This window comes from Gorilla gorilla, chromosome 14 (genome assembly GCF_029281585.2).
Source record: "Gorilla gorilla gorilla isolate KB3781 chromosome 14, NHGRI_mGorGor1-v2.1_pri, whole genome shotgun sequence".
In the NCBI taxonomy this organism is placed as follows: domain Eukaryota; kingdom Metazoa; phylum Chordata; class Mammalia; order Primates; family Hominidae; genus Gorilla; species Gorilla gorilla.
In genome coordinates, this window is record NC_073238.2 from 30,164,518 (window position 1) to 30,182,240 (window position 17,723).

At 40.3% G+C, this 17,723-nt stretch overlaps 2 pseudogenes; one reads left to right on the top strand and one right to left on the bottom strand.

The window, feature by feature from the left end:
• Nucleotides 1–8,743: 8,743 nt before the first annotated feature.
• LOC129527235 (glucoside xylosyltransferase 1-like) lies at nucleotides 8,744–10,156 on the bottom strand (annotated as a pseudogene).
• Nucleotides 10,157–10,254: 98 nt separating this feature from the next.
• On the top strand, nucleotides 10,255–12,162 carry LOC101137734 (calponin-2-like; annotated as a pseudogene).
• The last annotated feature ends 5,561 nt before the right edge of the window (nucleotides 12,163–17,723 follow it).

The window sequence follows — 17,723 nt, forward strand, 5'->3', positions numbered from 1 at the left end:
CAGTTACTTTCAAAAACGGCTTATAAACTCAGCTAGTTCAGGAAAAAGAACTTGAATAATAACATTAAGATGGCAGTGGGGATCCTGGGAAGTGTTTGAAGTTACAAAGCTTTTGGAGAGCCATCTTGGTTCCCTTCTTAGGCTTTCCAATGGATGAAAACAACTTGCAATGTGGTCTTATTCTTGCTTATTTTGGATATCACTCCAGGTCTCTTGCCCTTCTTATCTGAGAACCATTAGCTGGACATCCATGTCTTGGTCTTTCTATCATGGTTTTGAAGGGTGATGGACCCATGGTGGTGGTAGCGTCAATATGTTGATGCTACTGCCATGGGCAGCTGACTGTGAGCTTCAGGTCATGATAAAAGAATAATCTGGTGCTGGAGTCACAGAGCTGACCTCTGATGTCACTCCAGGTACTTGCCCACACTACATTGCCAGCTCCTTGTGATTCTTCTAAACTAGGAAATTCACTGGACAGTATTCACCAAAAACCAATAAAAATTTCTCTTCGCACTCAGACGTAAATCTCTCTCCTCTACCTATCTCCTTTCCCTAAATCAGGACTCATCTATAAATTGATGCTAAGCCTATCATTTAAGTCTTACTGCTTTTTTCATTTTTAGTTGAAATGTAATTGTACATATTTATGGGATACAGAGTGACATTTCAATATATGTGTACAATATATGTATTTCTATATATGTAATGATCAAATCAGGGGAACTAACGTATCCATCACATCAAACACTTATCATTTCTTTGTGTTGTAAACATTCAAAATACTCTTTCTTAGCTTTTTCAAAATATCCAATAAATTACTGCTAACCATATTTACCCTACAGTGCTGTAGACACTAGAACTCATTCCTCCTATCTAGCTGTAAGTTCGTATTTGTTAACCAACCTCTCCCTGTCCTCTCCTCCCTGTTGCTTTCCCCAGCCTGTAATAACCAGAATTCTACTCTCCACTTCCATGAACTCAGTTTGTTTGTTTTTTTAGCTCCCACATATGAGTGAGAATGTTAAAGATTTACAATTCTGTACCTAGCTTATTTCACTTCACATAGTCTTCCAGGCTCACCCATGTTTCAGCCAAGGACAGGATTTCATTATTTTTATGGCTAAATAGTACTCCACTATGAATATATACTACATTTTAAATCTATTTATCTGTTTTTGGACATTTAGGTTGATTCTAATCTTGGCTACCATGAATAGTGCTGCTATAAACATGAGGGTGCTGGTATCTCCTAAATATGCTGATTTCCTTTCCTGTAGATAAATGCGCCATAGTCGGAGTGCTGGAAAAAAAATTCTTTTTCTTTAAACCTGATCATGTCTGTCCTCATAAATGCATGTTACACCCATCTCTCACCATCAATGCCACCCCACCCCGAGCAGTTGTTCACTCTTCTCTTCCCTCTTTCTCTGCACACCGTGTGCCTCCATACCCCAGCCTCAGGCCTTTCTATACCATTTCCTATTTGGGGCACATAGTTTTTATTCAGCTTTCATGCTGTCCTTTGAGAATCTACAGTGTGGTTTGGATATGGCACTTTTTATCAGGATGTCACATCAGAGTTGATAAATTCAAAGTAATATCGTTCCTTTTCCTGCCAAAGTCAGCTCCTCCTTTCCACTGCACTTTCCTGCCAGTGGTACCACTCTTTCTACTGTTGTGTAGGGAGAACACAGGTCACCTCCCTAGCATGAAATGTGCAGGTGCTCAATAAAGATTTGTTGAATACATGAATGAATGTTCTTAGAGGACACCCTTGTACCTGGATTGGTCATTACATAGGTGTAAGTTTTATTCTCTAAAAGGGGTGAGAGTTTATGCTAAGATTGTAGGCAACCCTCAGGGCAGACTCTGGATGCATATTACAGAACTGCTGAACTTGTGGAATGTGCATATTTATACTGAAAATATTTAATGCCATATGTGTAAGACTTTTGCCAACTGGAATCTGAACATCAACAACTTTGAAGGGCTTATTCTACCTTCTCAGCACAAAAATACTTTTTATGAATGCACATATTTATGTGCAAAAGTATAGAAAATTGACTTTAAAATATACAACAAATTCATTTTAGCAATTGGCCCTGGGGACCTAGAAGGAGAATGAGATTAGGGTGATAGGGGTGGAATATTAGCTAATAATGCTTTATGTTATTGAAAATAATTACTGAAAACCAATACAATAAAATATTAACATGTTAATTTAGTATAGTGCTTACATTCTTCTTTACATGTTTTAATATCTTTACAATTCCTTTTTTTGCTTTTGTTAAGGAAGTCAGTTTAATTGGCAGTATATCTATAATGGTACATGAAATAATGTCTGATTTCTAAACATTAACATCCTACATTAGATGAAATACATTAACCATTAAGCTTTGATATTACACTATAAAATTAATTGAAGAAAGCCACCCCTCTTTCTTTTTTTTATGGTTATTATGTGCCCCATATGATGTGCAGGAGTTTTTTTTTCTAGGCTTTGATTGTTTTAAATAAAATCAGAATTTCTTAAAGTTCAGTTAACACTCAGCTGTGAACCCTAAGGTACTGGGGTCTTTTTCAATGGGAGATCTTTAAGCATTATTCCAAACTATTCTATGCTAATTGATCTACTGATAATTTATAATTTATTATTAAATGCATTCAATTTCTTAAAAAGAAAAAGCAAAGAAACAAAGGGAAACATTTATTACAATTTAAATAAAGGAATTAGCAGTTGAAAACAAGAAAACCTATTCTGAGCATCCATACTTCTTGGCAACCAAAACAATCAATGAAATCAATGCATTGGGTTAAACAGTTCCCAATTTTCCACTATGTTACCTGGAGAAAAAAAACCCTGTATCATAGGGTTAAACTTTGGGAAGGATTTTCCATAAGAATCTTAATATAAAGGTTCTTGAATGACATAATGTACAAGGTCTTTGATAGCAATGCACCCCACAGTGCAAAGATGTTTTACTAGTCCTGTTGGTGTCTCAAATTGGCTCTCGGTAAGTAATCTGGACATACTGTGAAATTATAATTCTGTGTAGACAATTCAACTTAAGGGGTTAGAGTGATGCAATCCAAATAGATGGCTTTCTTCTGATCTGGCTTAACAGAAATCTTGAAAAATCTGGGAGTAAATGTTTAATATATCCTCAGTTCTCAACCACTCTTCTTCCCTGACAGACAACATCACAGGCAGGACATCCTCCCAAGGGTACCCACAATATTATGTACAGTTCCCACACAAGAAAGCACATCATAATCTTAGTGAGAATGATGTTCTCGTAAGGTCAGTTATACTCAGTGTGCATAGTTGTCCCAGTGTGAGTATGAAACCAAGTTATTCGCAAGTACCACTACTCTGATCATTAGTAATAACAATCCACTTGTGACATAGCTTTTCTTTGCTGAAACAAAATACAGTTTTGACATCATGGTCAAAACATTGGTCTTAGGCCAATGCTCTCTACTATCTATTGTTGTTGCCAAGCCTTTGAGAAGTGTTTTACGTGGGGCAAAAGTCCCTTCCTGTCTCTTTGGTCAAAGCAAAGGAGGAGTACAGATGACTGAGAGAGTGATCACGCTGCTGTGCCCACCTATGAGGTAGACCTTGTTCCTGGATTGGGAGATGTTTTATGCTGAGGGTGCAGTAGAAAGAGCACACAGCTAGCAGTAAAGAGAGGTGACCTTGACTGCAGCTCTGCCTCTGACTTCCTGAGTAACCTCAGACTAGTCATGCAGTGCCTGCTCCCACATTTCTTTTTGTAAGCTGCAAGGATTGAATCAGACAATAGCCTCTAAGTTTCTTCTGAACTCTCATACTCAGGGATGCCAATGATGAGCTACATAGTTTGTAGGGCCCAGTGAAAAATGAAAAGTACAGGGCTCCTTGTTCAAAAATTAAGCATTTCAAGATGCAACAGCAGAGCATTGTAAACCATGTGCACAATGCTTCTGAGACCAGGGCTCTCTGCAACTGCCCAGTTATAGCCCTTGAAGATAGGATGGTGTCAGCTTCCTATTACGAAGCTGATTTGTCACTCAGGGCTCAGAAGTTGGATCTTCCAGGCTGAAAGTGGGAGGAGAACACATGCTGTGCTAGTCACAGCCAGAGATAACACAAAGACGGCTTAACAAGGCCCAAGCACAACACACATTGTTATAAAGAAGAGAAGAGGGTCACCTAGTGACTCAACACAAAAATGATCCTCTGTCCACATCTCCTCTCCAGGTTTCAGTCATGGTAAGGACTGTCCCAGGTTTCAGAGCCTTCAAAGAAGATCTTAACTCTGAAACCTGTGCAAAGTCTGGGGATAGCAGGTTGTGTACCACCTCACTCTCCTGTCTCTTTCTCTCTGAATACACATCTTTTATCAGGAAGCCCAGCAGAACACAGTCAAGAAGCAGATAGGTGACTGCTATTCCCCTCTTGCTGAAAATGCAGCCACTTGGAGTCAGCTTGATGGCAGTGGTGGCTCAGGCCTTGAACACGTGAGAATAGACTATGTTGTCAAGATGCTGATGAACCGCACTTCTGCCTGACTTGGTGCATTGTCTCAGGTCTCCACACTCACAATGGATGCTCATAATCCTACACACAATCCCCAGATGTCAATGAGGATCATTGGCCAGCCATACCTCAGTGCCTTGGGGGTAGTAGGGTTATCCATTAAGGCCCCACCTTCCACCTCACAAATACTTCTGATCAGAGGGATGAGCTTGGGTAATTTTGGGATGCGTGACAGGATGGTGTCAGCAGACTGGCCAAATCCACATTCAGTATTTCCCATCATGAGGTCTTTGGTGTCAGGTGACATTAAAGAATGAGAGTGGTGAAGAAACACCTCTAGTGAACCACTTTCCAATAGGCTGAGAATGCAGCTTTCAAATCACTTCCATTACTTGGCATAAAGAAACTGGAAAGCTAAGTGAAAGAGAGAACACAGGGCTGAAGGTCAGAGGACTTGAGATCCTGCTCTCAATTCCCACTTACAGACTGAATGACCAAAGGTAAGTCATTTGTGCTCCTGTATTTCTGCTTTCCTATTGAAAAATGGCAACAAACTACTTCCTTCATGGGGACCCTATGACCAGAAAATGAGGCAACCTATAAGACACACATATAAATACAAAATCACTGCTGAGTGTGGTGGCTCATGCCTGTAATCCCAGCACATTAGGAGGCTGAAGCGAGTGGATCACCTGAGGTCAAGAATTTGAGACCAGCCTGACCAACATGATGAAACCCCGTCTCTACTAAAAACACAAAAAATTAGCTGGGCATGGTGGTGGATGCCTGTAAACTCAGGTGTCTTTTTCTTTTCCAAGTCTCTCATTCCACCTAACGAGAAACACCCACAGGTGTGGAGGGGCAACCCACCCCTTCAGATTTCTAGCCTGAAAAATGGAGGAACAATGTCTGTCATATAAAGTTGCTGTAAAGATAAAACCAGCTAAGAAATGTATAATACTCAACAGTGCCTGACACAAAATAAACACCCAATTAATGGTAGCAGCAAGAAAAGAGCTCTCTTCAACCAACATCTTACCTGCAGAAATTGGTTAAGAAGAAATGAGTGCTTGGGAACCTTCCTGTTAGAGCTGGGAACACAAATATCCCCAAGATATGATCCAACTGGGAAATGAGGCACCAGAGTCAGCAGGTCTCAGGACTCGAGAACATATCATAGATCTGGGGCCAAGGGGACCTCCCAATACCCCAGTCCTGAATTAGCCAGATGTGCCTTTCAGTCCTTGGCTGAGCTGGACTGAGGCCTCCTCCAAAGGGAGAAATTAATGTGCATCCTGAAGAGAGCTGACTCTGAAAGAGAGAGAAACCCACAGAGGCTGAGTTTCACCGGCACTACTTCCAAGCACATTCCTCAGGTAAGTCATTTCTCTTCCCAAGGGGAGGACTGAATGAGTTTATGGTGAGAGGCTGAAAGCTTTTCTCCTTTATTTTCCCTCATGGGAGAGGAGTGGAAGTGCTATGTTCTCTGTGGGAACCTGCAGACTATGGACGTTTCCCCCAACAGTTGGCATTGACTGATTTATCTGCATGTCTCTCTATCCACATCTTCTATATGAAGAATCTAAGTGGGAAGAGCCTCCAAAGTAATCTGATAGTACCAAAGCACTATTCTAGTTTTGTATAATTTTGAAGTCTCTTCTTTAAATTTTTTTTGCAGACTCCATCCCAGACACAGCATACCAGAGTCTCCAAAGGGCTAAGCTCAGGAATCTATTCTGAAGCTCCCAACAGGAGTCTTATATAGCCAGGCAGGAAATGATCATATTTGGGGACCATTAGAAATAATCTAATGCATATCCTCTGAACTTCAAATTTTTAGTATTCTCATTTTCTGCTCAGTAAGCTCAATTTCAATGCAGTTCACAGTTTCTCATATCCACCGTGGCATTCTGCCAAGGAACTACAACTTATATTCTCTAAACCCAACTGTTCTAAGAATGCTGGGCTGCTTATCAACTTCTAATGTACCTTGCTTAAAATTTCCTCTCTCAATGTGTCCCTGACGGAACTGCAGAAGACAGAACAACTGTACTAGCCATCTCTTTCTGAATATCCCATGTCTCCACAGAGGCCACGGTGTCTTCACATAGCTAACTGCAACGATTTTCGCAGGTGATATTTTCCCTTCATGATTTTCCATTTTCTACTTGAGCATTAAAATATCAGGAAGAAAAAGAAGATATAACCATATAGCAGTTGGTAAAATAAGATATCTGCTCCAGCACAGTCCATACTAAGTATTCAGAATTTACAGTTATATTAGATAACTATAAATTAGATAACTATTAACATAGTTATATTAGATAAGTAATATTTTCTCATCTTCAAGAACTAAAAAATTAACTGTTTTAAGTGATATTCAAAAAAGAAAGATACATCAACCCAATTAAAACCACATTTTCTATAGCTGGATGTAACAATCTTAATCCAAATCATTCACCAAAGTTGTTTAACATTCTTTTTTTTTTTTAATTATACTTTAAGTTTTAGGGTACATGTGCAAAATGTGCAGGTTAGTTACATATGTATACATGTGCCATGCTGGTGTGCTGCACCCATTAACTCGTCATTTAGCATTAGGTGTATCTCCTAATGCCATCCCTCCCCCCTCCCCCCATCCCACAATAGTCCCCAGAGTGTGATGTTCCCCTTCCTGTGTCCATGTGTTCTCATTGTTCAATTCCCATCTATGAGATAACATGCGGTGTTTGGTTTTTTGTCCTTGTGATAGTTTACTGAGAATGATGATTTCCAATTTCATACATGTCCCTACAAAGGACATGAACTCATCATTTTTTACGGCTGCATACTATCCCATGGTGTATATGTGCCACATTTTCTTAATCCAGTCTATCATTGTTGGACATTTGGCTTGGTTCCAAGTCTTTGCTATTGTGAATAGTGTCGCAATAAACATACCTGTGCATGTGTCTTTATAGCAGCATGATTTATAGTCCTTTGGGTATATACCCAGTAATGGGATGGCTGGGTCAAATGGTATTTCTAGTTCTAGATCCCTGAGGAATCACCACACTGACTTCCACAATGGTTGAACTAGTTTACAGTCCCACCAACAGTGTAAAAGTGTTCCTATTTCTCCACATCCTCTCCAGCACCTGTTGTTTCCTGACTTTTTAATGATCACCATTCTGACTGGTGTGAGATGGTATCTCACTGTTGTTTTGATTTGCATTTCTCTGATGGCCAGTGATGTTGAGCATTTTTTCATGTGTCTTTTGGCTGCATAAATGTCTTCTTTTGAGAAGTGTCTGTTCATATCCTTTGCCCACTTTTTGATGGGGTTGTTTGTTTTTTTCTTGTAAATTTGTTTGAGTTCATTGTTAACTTTCTTAAAGTAAGGCTCTAGACATTTGCTTCTTTACAAGTATCTTGCAAAGCCATTATGAGGTAGAAGAAAAGTTTAAATGCACCACATTTTTCTACTCCATCGTAATTAAAATTACTACTCACAGGATATGTATAGCTTCTGAATTTTGGTCCATCACATTCTCCACCATCAAATGAGTATACTCTTAAGGTTCTCACTTTATCATCAGCATAATATATTTTGCTTCCAGAATGCCCAGTAAAGCTGAAATTTTTCATTTAAAGTGATAAAATAATTCCCCAAATATCTACTTAACAATCTTAGATCTGAGTTTTGGCAAGACAGTTTAATGCATACACAGTGAAAACACTACATTTCTCACTCTCTCTCACCCATGAACAGATTAAAACCCCAAAGTTTTCACTATATTTCCTCTTTCTTATACAGCTCAATTTTTAACATGCAGCTTACTTATAATCTAAAAACAATTTTAAACATGATTGTCATAAAAATATTTTAAAACAGAGATGAAATGTATAAAGGCAGACATAGATCATCCATGGTTACATCCGTTACATTTCTTTAGAAATAGAACTGTTTCTTCTCCTGTAAACAAACTTTTTTTTCACACATTTAAAGCGAGGTCAGCGCTGACATAAAATTATCGCTCTACTCACAGCCTTGTCTAGAGCCTTACTTTAAGAAAGTTAAAGTTTGCACTGTGCTTGAGATACATTTTCTTCATCTTCACAGCCCCAGCACTCTTACTTGAGAGTATGAGTCAACAGAAGTTTGCAAGCTAAAACCATTCAATAATATTTTCATGAATACTGGAATGGTAGTAAGTAACATTACAAAACATCAGAGGCCAAAAATGTTTCTTTGTTGGAGCCCAAGATTTTAATTTATTCTTCATTACCTGAAAATACTGCTCATTTCACCTCTTTAGGAAAAAAAATATTCTGGAGATTAATAATTCCTTCATTAATGCTTCACCCAAGACGATTCCTTCACACTTATCCTCCAATGCTCTGTTGTTTTCATCCATTTGATGTAGCAGGCAACAAGAATCACCTTTCCTTTGGTGATCTGGCATAATGATCTCTTATGCTTTTTGCCAGTTGTTTGACAAATATTTTGTAAATTTTTCCACGGTATGTATGCACTGTTTTTTGTAGTTCCAGTTCTAAAGATTTTATTAGGGAATGAACGTTGTCATCTTAAAAAAAACAATTTCTCAGTGCTTCATAAACAGCTCTAAGTGCTGGTTGCTTATCATCATGGTAAACACCTCTGTTCCCTGAAGAATCAAGATTCCTTCTTCTGCTTCTTGGCAACTGCTTCCATATAGACAATGATCTGGATGATAATTCCATTGACACGGAAAGGCAAAAAGACTTTCTGGATTATGAAAAAACATGATATCCAACAAATCTTGATTGCCCATGTAATGTTTAGTTTGTATTCTTTAAGCCATGTCATAAGTATATCTCCTCATTGTAGTCACACAGTTTGTCATATCATTCTTGAAATACTTCCTTCTCATTCGAGTCATATTCGTCAACATAACTCCAGGGTTTACTCCAGTTTTTCCACAGTATGGTTGCCTAGCAAAGCGACTATACCATCTTATTTGAGGTTCCTTGTGTTCTGAGGCCACTGGAGCAATTTATGTGGAATTAAATTTCTTTAGTAAAGAACAAATATGATCAACTGGTCGTAAAAAAGGCTATTAGTGTGGGAGTCAACTTCTTTCAGGAATAACGGCAAGAACAATCTCTGCGGACCACATGGTTTAAAGAGTTTTTCCATGCTGCTGCATTCTCACTTGAAAAGGTTATGGGGTATATTGTATAATTAAATATTTTCAGAAATGACCCCTGTCACGTCTTCCTTTAAAGCTATGATGTAGCTGATCTTCAGCAAAAACCTGGAATTGAAGAGCTTTGATCCTGAAAAATGATAGCTGAGTTCAACGTGGTCATAGTTTCTTCCAGTCTTTCATCACAGGCAAGTACAGCTAGATGCATTTTCTCAACAGGCTGTATTTTCAGACTACACCTGTCCCACCCACCAGGATGCACAGCAGGACCAGCGCTGCCCGCGCCTCTCAGGGCACCGCATCCGCCTCCTGCCAGCCAGGAAGCCACTGAGGCCTGCTGCTTCCTGCCACCACCGCCTGCTGCTTCCTCCAGGGACATGGGGAGCTGGCTGAAGGCGTAAAGGAGCGAGCAGAAGCCGCAGGCCAGACACAGCGCCACCACGTGTGGGTAGCGCCGCATCGCCCCAGCCGTGTTCCTTGGTCTCCGTCTCCGCCGCGCCCGCCTGGTGAACTGGAGCACAGGGACCATAGTTCTGGAAATTCATCCTTTTTCTCTCCATGGATTCAGCAGCAGTGTCTAAAAGAAAAAAATTCATCAATCAATCATTTATGTATATTTTAATATAAAGATAAAACACTGCGAACCAGTGGAGCTGGATAGAAAGTAATTCAATTTTACAGAACACATCTGTTTTTCAGGCTCTTTTATTAAATATAAAAGAGCCATATATATTTCTGTGGAATTCCCCCTTTTACTTAAGAATTCATTATCAGCGAATTAGTTTAAGGAGGCTGTTTTGTTAGAGGCTGTGGTTGCATTCAAAAATTAGAATAGGAACAATGACTTGTAAAAATTCAACATTTTATTTTATTTTTGAGATGGAGTCTCGCTCTGTCGCCCAGGCTGTAGTGCAGTGGCGCGATCTCGGCTCACTGCAACCTCAGCCTCCCGGGTTTAAGGAATTCTCTGCTTCAGCCTCCTGAATAGCTGAGATTACAGGCGCATGCCACCAAGCCCAGCTAATTTTTTTGTATTTTTAGTAGAGACGAAGTTTCACCACCTTGGCCAGGCTGGTCTTGAGCTCCTGACCTCGTGATCAGCCCACCTCCGCCTTCAAAAGTGCTGGGATTATAGGCGTGAGCCGCCGCGCCTGGCCGGAAGTTCTTTCTTCTTAAAAGGATTATAAATGTAATTCCCACTGGCATGACACTTTTACTAATATAGGTTGACTTTTTGCTTCAAATAACCCATTCGTACATCTAAATTAATTTTGCTCAGTATGTGTGTGTGCATGTGTGTGTGTGGATGTGTGTGTGTGTGTGTGGATGTGTGGATGTAAATCACAGTAAAGGGTAAAGGGAAGGTGGAAAAAAGGGAGATGGTCTAACATTTTTCACACATTTTTTAAATACACAAAAGATATGTAGTAAAAACAATGGTGTGGTGAAAACAAAATCTTGCAAACTGGAAAAAAGACAGTCCCCGGTCCCGTCTGGTCCCGTCCCGCCGCGGGGCCAGCCAGCTGTAAGCTCCACGCAGTTCAACAAGGGCCCCTCCTACAGGCTCTTGGCGGACGTCCAGAACCGGCTCCTGTCCAAATATGACTCCCAGAAGGAGGTAGAGCTCCGCAGCTGGATCTAGGGACTCACTGGCCTCTCCATCGGCCCAGTGAGTCCCGACTTCAGAAGGGCCTGAAGGACGGGATTATCTTATGCACACTCATGAACAAACTGCAGCCGGGTTCAGTCCCCAAAATCAACCGCTTCAGCGTAGAACTGGTACCAACTAGAAAACCTCTCCAACCTCCTCAAGGCCATGGTCAGCTACAACATGAACCCCGTGGACCTATTTGAGACCAACGACCTGTTTGAGAGTGGGAATGTGAGGCAGGTACAGGTGTCTCTCTTCTGGCCCTGGCAGGGAAGGCCAAGACTAAGGGGCTGCAGAGCGAGGGGGACATCTGTGAGGAATACTCAGAGAAGCAGGAGGGGAACTTCGACGACGCCACCATGAAGGCTGGCCAGTGCGTCATCGGGCTGCAGATTACCAGCAAACGCTCCAGCCAGTCAGGCAGGACTGTGTACGGCAGAGCACGAGGAGGCATCTCTACGACCCCAAGAACAACATCCTGCCCCCTATGGACCACTCGACCATCAGCCTCCAGATGGGTACAAGCAAGTGCGCCAGCCAGGTGGGCATGGCGGCTCCCGGGACCCGGTGGCACATCTACGACACGAAGCTGAGAATCACAAGTATGACAACTCTTCCATGTCCCTGAAGATGGTCTACACGCTGGGCGCCAACCAGAGCAGCCAGGTCTTCAGCCTGGGCCGACAGATGTACGACCCCAAGTACTGCCTGGGAGCACAGTGGCCCACGGGGCTCCCTCGGGTGCCGGCGAATGCCCAGGGCCAGCGGAGACCCCTGAATATCTTCCTTACTACCAAGAGGAGACCAGCTACTGAGGCTCCCAGCACGCTCTCTCCCCACATGGTCTCCCCATCTGGGTGTTTGGGTTTTTCTGTGTTTTCATCTTTTTTTTTTTTTAACCTGTTCAGTGCTGCCAGTCAACGGAGCCTCTGTGAGTAGCAGCGTGGGATCAGGCAGCAGGGATTTTTTCCCCCATTGCTTTCGTTCCTTTGCAGGACTGAGCCACCGGGCTGTGGGAGAAGGGATCAAGGCCATATCCCGATCCGTGTAGGGTGAGGGTCCCTGCTGGCGCTTCCAGGCTGTGGGCCTAGCTGTGCTGAGGAGACGAGACCTGGGCATGGAGGGAACCGGTCCCCGAAGGTTTCCCGTTGCCTCTCCTCTTCCCCCTTTTGTCAGCCGATCAGTTTGTGGTTTCTGTACCCGCAAAAGTTTCAAGAAGTACTAACAAAAGAAAAAAAATTTTTTCCCCCAGGAATGGGGCGGGGACAGTGGGTGCTGGGAAATCAGTCCCTTGGGACAGGGGGCCCGGCCAGGATGCTAAAATATCTCAGGCTCCTGAGTGGCTGGATTTCCCTAGGACCCTCAGACCAACAGACCTCAGACCCTCAGACCTACGCTGGGGCCCGGTGAGGAAACAGGCCCATACAAGGTAGTGGAATTCTCCGCTGTTAGTGTTAAGCCTGACCCCTCTTCATACTAGTCCCCTTACCCCCGTGGCCCTCAGTAGGGTTTTTTTGTTTGTTTTTGTTTTTGTTTTTTTGAGATGGAGTCTCACTTTGTCTCTCAGGCTGAAGCACAGTGGAGTAATCTCACCTCACTGCACCGGCCTCCCATGCTCAAGCAATCCTCCTGCCTCAGCCTCCAGAGTAGCTAGGACTACAGGCCTGTGCCACCACGCCTGGCTAATTTTTTGTATTTTTAGTAGAAATGGGATTTCACCATGTTGGCCAGGTTGATCTGGAACTCTTGCCCTCATGTGATCTGCCTGCCTCGTCCTCCCAAAGTGTTGGGATGACAGGTGTGAGCCACCAGGCCCAGCCCCTCAGTAGGTTTTAAGGAGCCCCAGCCCTCCTTCTCCCCTTCCGGGCCTGACCAGGTATACTGCTGTATCTCCCCCCCACCACACGCCCTGTCAAGTACTGCACAGGGCCCCCCACCCAGGGACCCTGGACCATGAGATAATATGAAATACCAACTGTGGACCAAACACAATAAAACCTCTGTTTTTAAGAAGAAAATGAAAAGACTTAAAATTGGCATTTTAAGACTTTATTATATATTATTAAATATATATTAAATATAAATGTTATACAATTTAGCGCCTCTATCTCCCAGTCTCTGGGAGAGGTTAGGAACTTAACTTTCTTAAGCCTCAATTAGTAAATACATCTGGCCTAGCCACATTGACCAACCGCTCTCCTAACATCATCCTGTAAATTTCAGAAGCTCATGCAAAACTCTCCCACCTTTTGTTTCAACAGATATGTCAACTGATACAATTATAAAACAATTGTATAAGATACTATTAGATTTAATCTCACAATCACACTCAGCTGGATTACTAACCCTTCTCCTACATCTTGCTCACCTAAATTTATCTACATTTTCTATGAATTGAATAGCTTGGAAATGTATGTCGTCTGTGTATTATAGTGTAAGTTATTGTAATACAGAAACATGGACTTTCTTTAACTCCCATTTGCTGCCTAGGAAATACCAGTTATTTTTTTGAGCATGGCAAGTGTTTCCAAGCATTCAGAAGTGCAGAATGAGGTCTGCTTGTCATCCTCTCAGTCTCAACTCCTCTCCCTCCTTCATCACTCTGTTTCATTGATGAGTATAGAAGATCAGTGATTTTTATATGAAATGAAAATTGATGGAACTAAGGTGTTGATTTGATTATCCAACTGACCATTTATTGAGTGTCCATTACAAGTTAAATTGTGTTCTGGAGAACAGCTCAGGAAATGAATGCTTGACATTGATGTACATAATAGAAATACAAACCTACCACTAAAAAATCAGACCTCTTATGACAATCCAGATTCTCATGTATGTTTCGTGAAGCTCTTTCAAGAAAAGAATGTAAAATTTCAAAAAAAAATCATTTTGACAAGTCCTTCTTGAGACAGAAAAGTGGAATTAGAAGATCGTGTATGGTAGTTTCACTAGCTCAAATCTTAAGTACAGTTTTTAGTCAATTGACAGCCATATAATTCTTAGTTTTGTATACTGATATTCATTAGAAATTATAAACTTTAAAAAATATTCCTGTCTCATTCTACTAATCAATTTAAAATTTTCATTCATTTGGTTATATTTCTTCATTTTACCTGGTCTTTAATACTTCTTTCCTGCCCAGCATTAAACTTAATTAATGTCTAATTTGTTTACTTGGTTTAGTTACTTTTGGCCATGTTCAATACACTTCTTATGAAGCAGGCATGTAGGAGTGTTTACAAGTTTATGGTTCTCAGTCTTCCAAATCCCTGATGGCAGCACCCCAGCAGACACACACCACAATATAAACACATACACACACACCCGTTCACACCCATACTCACCCACCTACGCGCACACACACACACACACCCATACTCACCCACCTACACACAGAAACACACCCACACACACACTTCAGTGGATAAACACAGAAAACACTCTACAGGCAAAGACATCATACATCAGGGATCTCTTAGTGCACTACACACTTCTGTAAATTATCAGGACTGCTCAATTGACGTGAGTCTACAGAGATTTCAAAGGCTATTTGAGTGCTAAGCTATCTAACTAGTGGTTGGAGACTATTTAAATAATGCATTAAACACAACTCTTGAGGCTCTGAAGAATTTCTGTGCTTTCCAATGAACCAGGAGTTACAAGGTCCTGAAAACCGCAAGCTTGTTATATACTTTAATAGATAAAGCAAAGCTGATATTAATGTGAATATACTTTATATTTACTTCCATTCACGTTAATTTTTCTTTGCCTGTAATATACATTTTTATATAACTGGGAATAAGAAACATCTTAGGAAAAAGAAAACAAAAAATAAAATTTCCCTGATTACACTGTGCCTTGGTTCAGTAACCCTGCACTGCATGTATAGACTATAAATGGGTGTCTTGGGGAGCCACTTTGGTATTTCATTTTAATAAGTCGGCCTGGAGAATATATTTGTGAGTGGATCACATATTACAACTGATTTAAATTTTGACCTATAGAGAAGTAAGTTTTCAAAAATATGTCTGAAGCCTGGATACTGAAAAATATTTATCATCATAGAATAATAAAAGGCTAGCCATTAGTTACTCAGAAATTGTTCAGTAACTCTAAGAAAACTTAGACATAAAGAGTTATGAGTGAGTATAGTTCATCATTAATGTTTGTAAAAATTAATGTTGTCATTTATGGTTGGGAATAAAAAACTAGAAATGTAACTTTATTTGATAGAGATAAATGATATAAAGTTTACATAAAGCAAGAGAATAATAGATGTGTAGAAATATTGTTTTATAGATAAGATGTTATGATGAAATTGTGTTGAACAACATGAATCAAACCTGTTTTGCATACTACATCTGCAGTTACAACATCACAGCCTTTTAAGTATTTCATTAACTTCAAAATGTAACTTACCACTGAAACAATCTGATTTAATGAATTGAGATAATGGGTAATGATTGGTGTAAGCTGAAAGCAATACTATACTTTTAAAGTTACATCTCTTTGTGTATTAATACAAACACCAGGGAAGATGGTCAATAAATTAATTACTGTACAATGTCTATCATAATACTTAAACCTGGAAGAAAATCATTAAATGCTTAGTGAATAGAATTGGTGAATTGCTTCCATTTTATACAATTTTCTGTTCATTTTAGGGCTTACCAAAACTTGCAGCTGTAAGGCCCAATTATTTACTCCTTCAAATAAAGCAAGATTCCAAGAATAAGTGTGAATGTTTTGTTTTGTTTTTCACTGAAATATTCCGGTCTGTAGCTGCTCCAAATCACACTAATCTTTCTAGAGTCTGGTATAGGTCCTGATCTCAAGGCCACTGTTACCACCATCACCATCTTTTGTGCCTCAAGGTTGAGCCGTCCTAACTTACCTGCGTGGAACTGGAAAAGTCCCATTTCATGATACTTTAGGCAACCCAGATGTCTCTTTCACTGAAAGTGGTATTCTTCCTGTGTTTTTTCTTTCCAGCAAGTGATGTCGACCTCTACCTACACCTGACATCTCAGTGTAATTCTTGACGTTTTCTTCTTCACATTTCCATTTTCAGTCACCAAGTGTTGTCAGATTTTACCTTCTCTCTATTTCTTGAATGAATTTTTCTCTTTCTGTCTTCATTGCCATCTTGGATTCCACCCCATCACTCTCTCACCCGGGCTACAGTGAGCACCTCTAAAGTGCTCTCCCTGATTCTCTCTCCAAAAATGTTTCTGTGCTATATCCAAAATGACTTACTTGAAATGTAAATACAATTTACGTTGTAAATTGCTTGGCTTAAAAATTCCCAAAGACTTCACATTGGTACTAGGAGTCCAATCAAGAGTCAAAAAATGGGTTCAAGCAGTACAAAATTTGTTTCTTTTCTCTCTCACCCATCTTGTGGCATGAACATTATTGAGCTAAATGATTCAGATATATTTTTTATTGCCTTCTGGACTTTGGTCTTCTTATTCATATGCTTTTCCCACTACCATCCCAGATTTATATAATTAACTCTTACTTTTATTTTAGTTTGCTCTTCATCTTCCCCACCAAGGGAAGCCTTACCTGATATCCCTAAATATGAAAGGCTTTCATAGCAGTGCATAGCTTTTCTCTGTTATTTACAATATTGTTTTTAAATTTTTATATTTTTATTACCATTAATAATGAATAAATCTGAGCATGCTCTTTGATAAGAAGTCTAATAAAGTTTTGATGCAGTTAGTAATTCAGTACATAATTGTTTTCTATAAGCCATGATTCTAGAGATTAAGGGGAAAATGCAGCAGTAATCTCTCCCAAGTGGAAGGACAAATAGCCAAGCAATATTGACCTACCCATTCATCTCTCAAAAACAGGGTTAAGATATTGATTCTCCTGTTTTCAGGATGAAGAAGGGACAGGGAGTTTCTTGCTTGTTATTTTCTCAACTCACTCTTTTTATGGAAAAACTAATTAATCTGATAAATGACACAGAAGATTTTGATGTTTATTAGCAAGGTGGTGATTCCAAGAAGTTGAAATAAAAAGGCTTCAGAGGCTGTCTCTCTCAATCACTATCTTTGGGCTCTTGAGGCTGCTTGTGCACAAAATAGGAAGCACTTGTGTAAGAGCTGCATGGGCAGGCTCAGTCCAGCTACTGGTTTCATAAATCCAACTTTTCCAAGCATGACAGAATGTCAGAATCCCATGAGCCAAAAGTTTTATGATGAGAGAGAAAGAATGATATTTTGCTCCCCAATCTAATTTTCAAATTAAATTTTAAACAAAGTTAATAAAGTTAAATAAATTTAACAAAGCTGAATATACACACACATGCATACACCCATGCACATGCACACAAGCTTCTTGCATTCATTTTTTAAATTGTTTA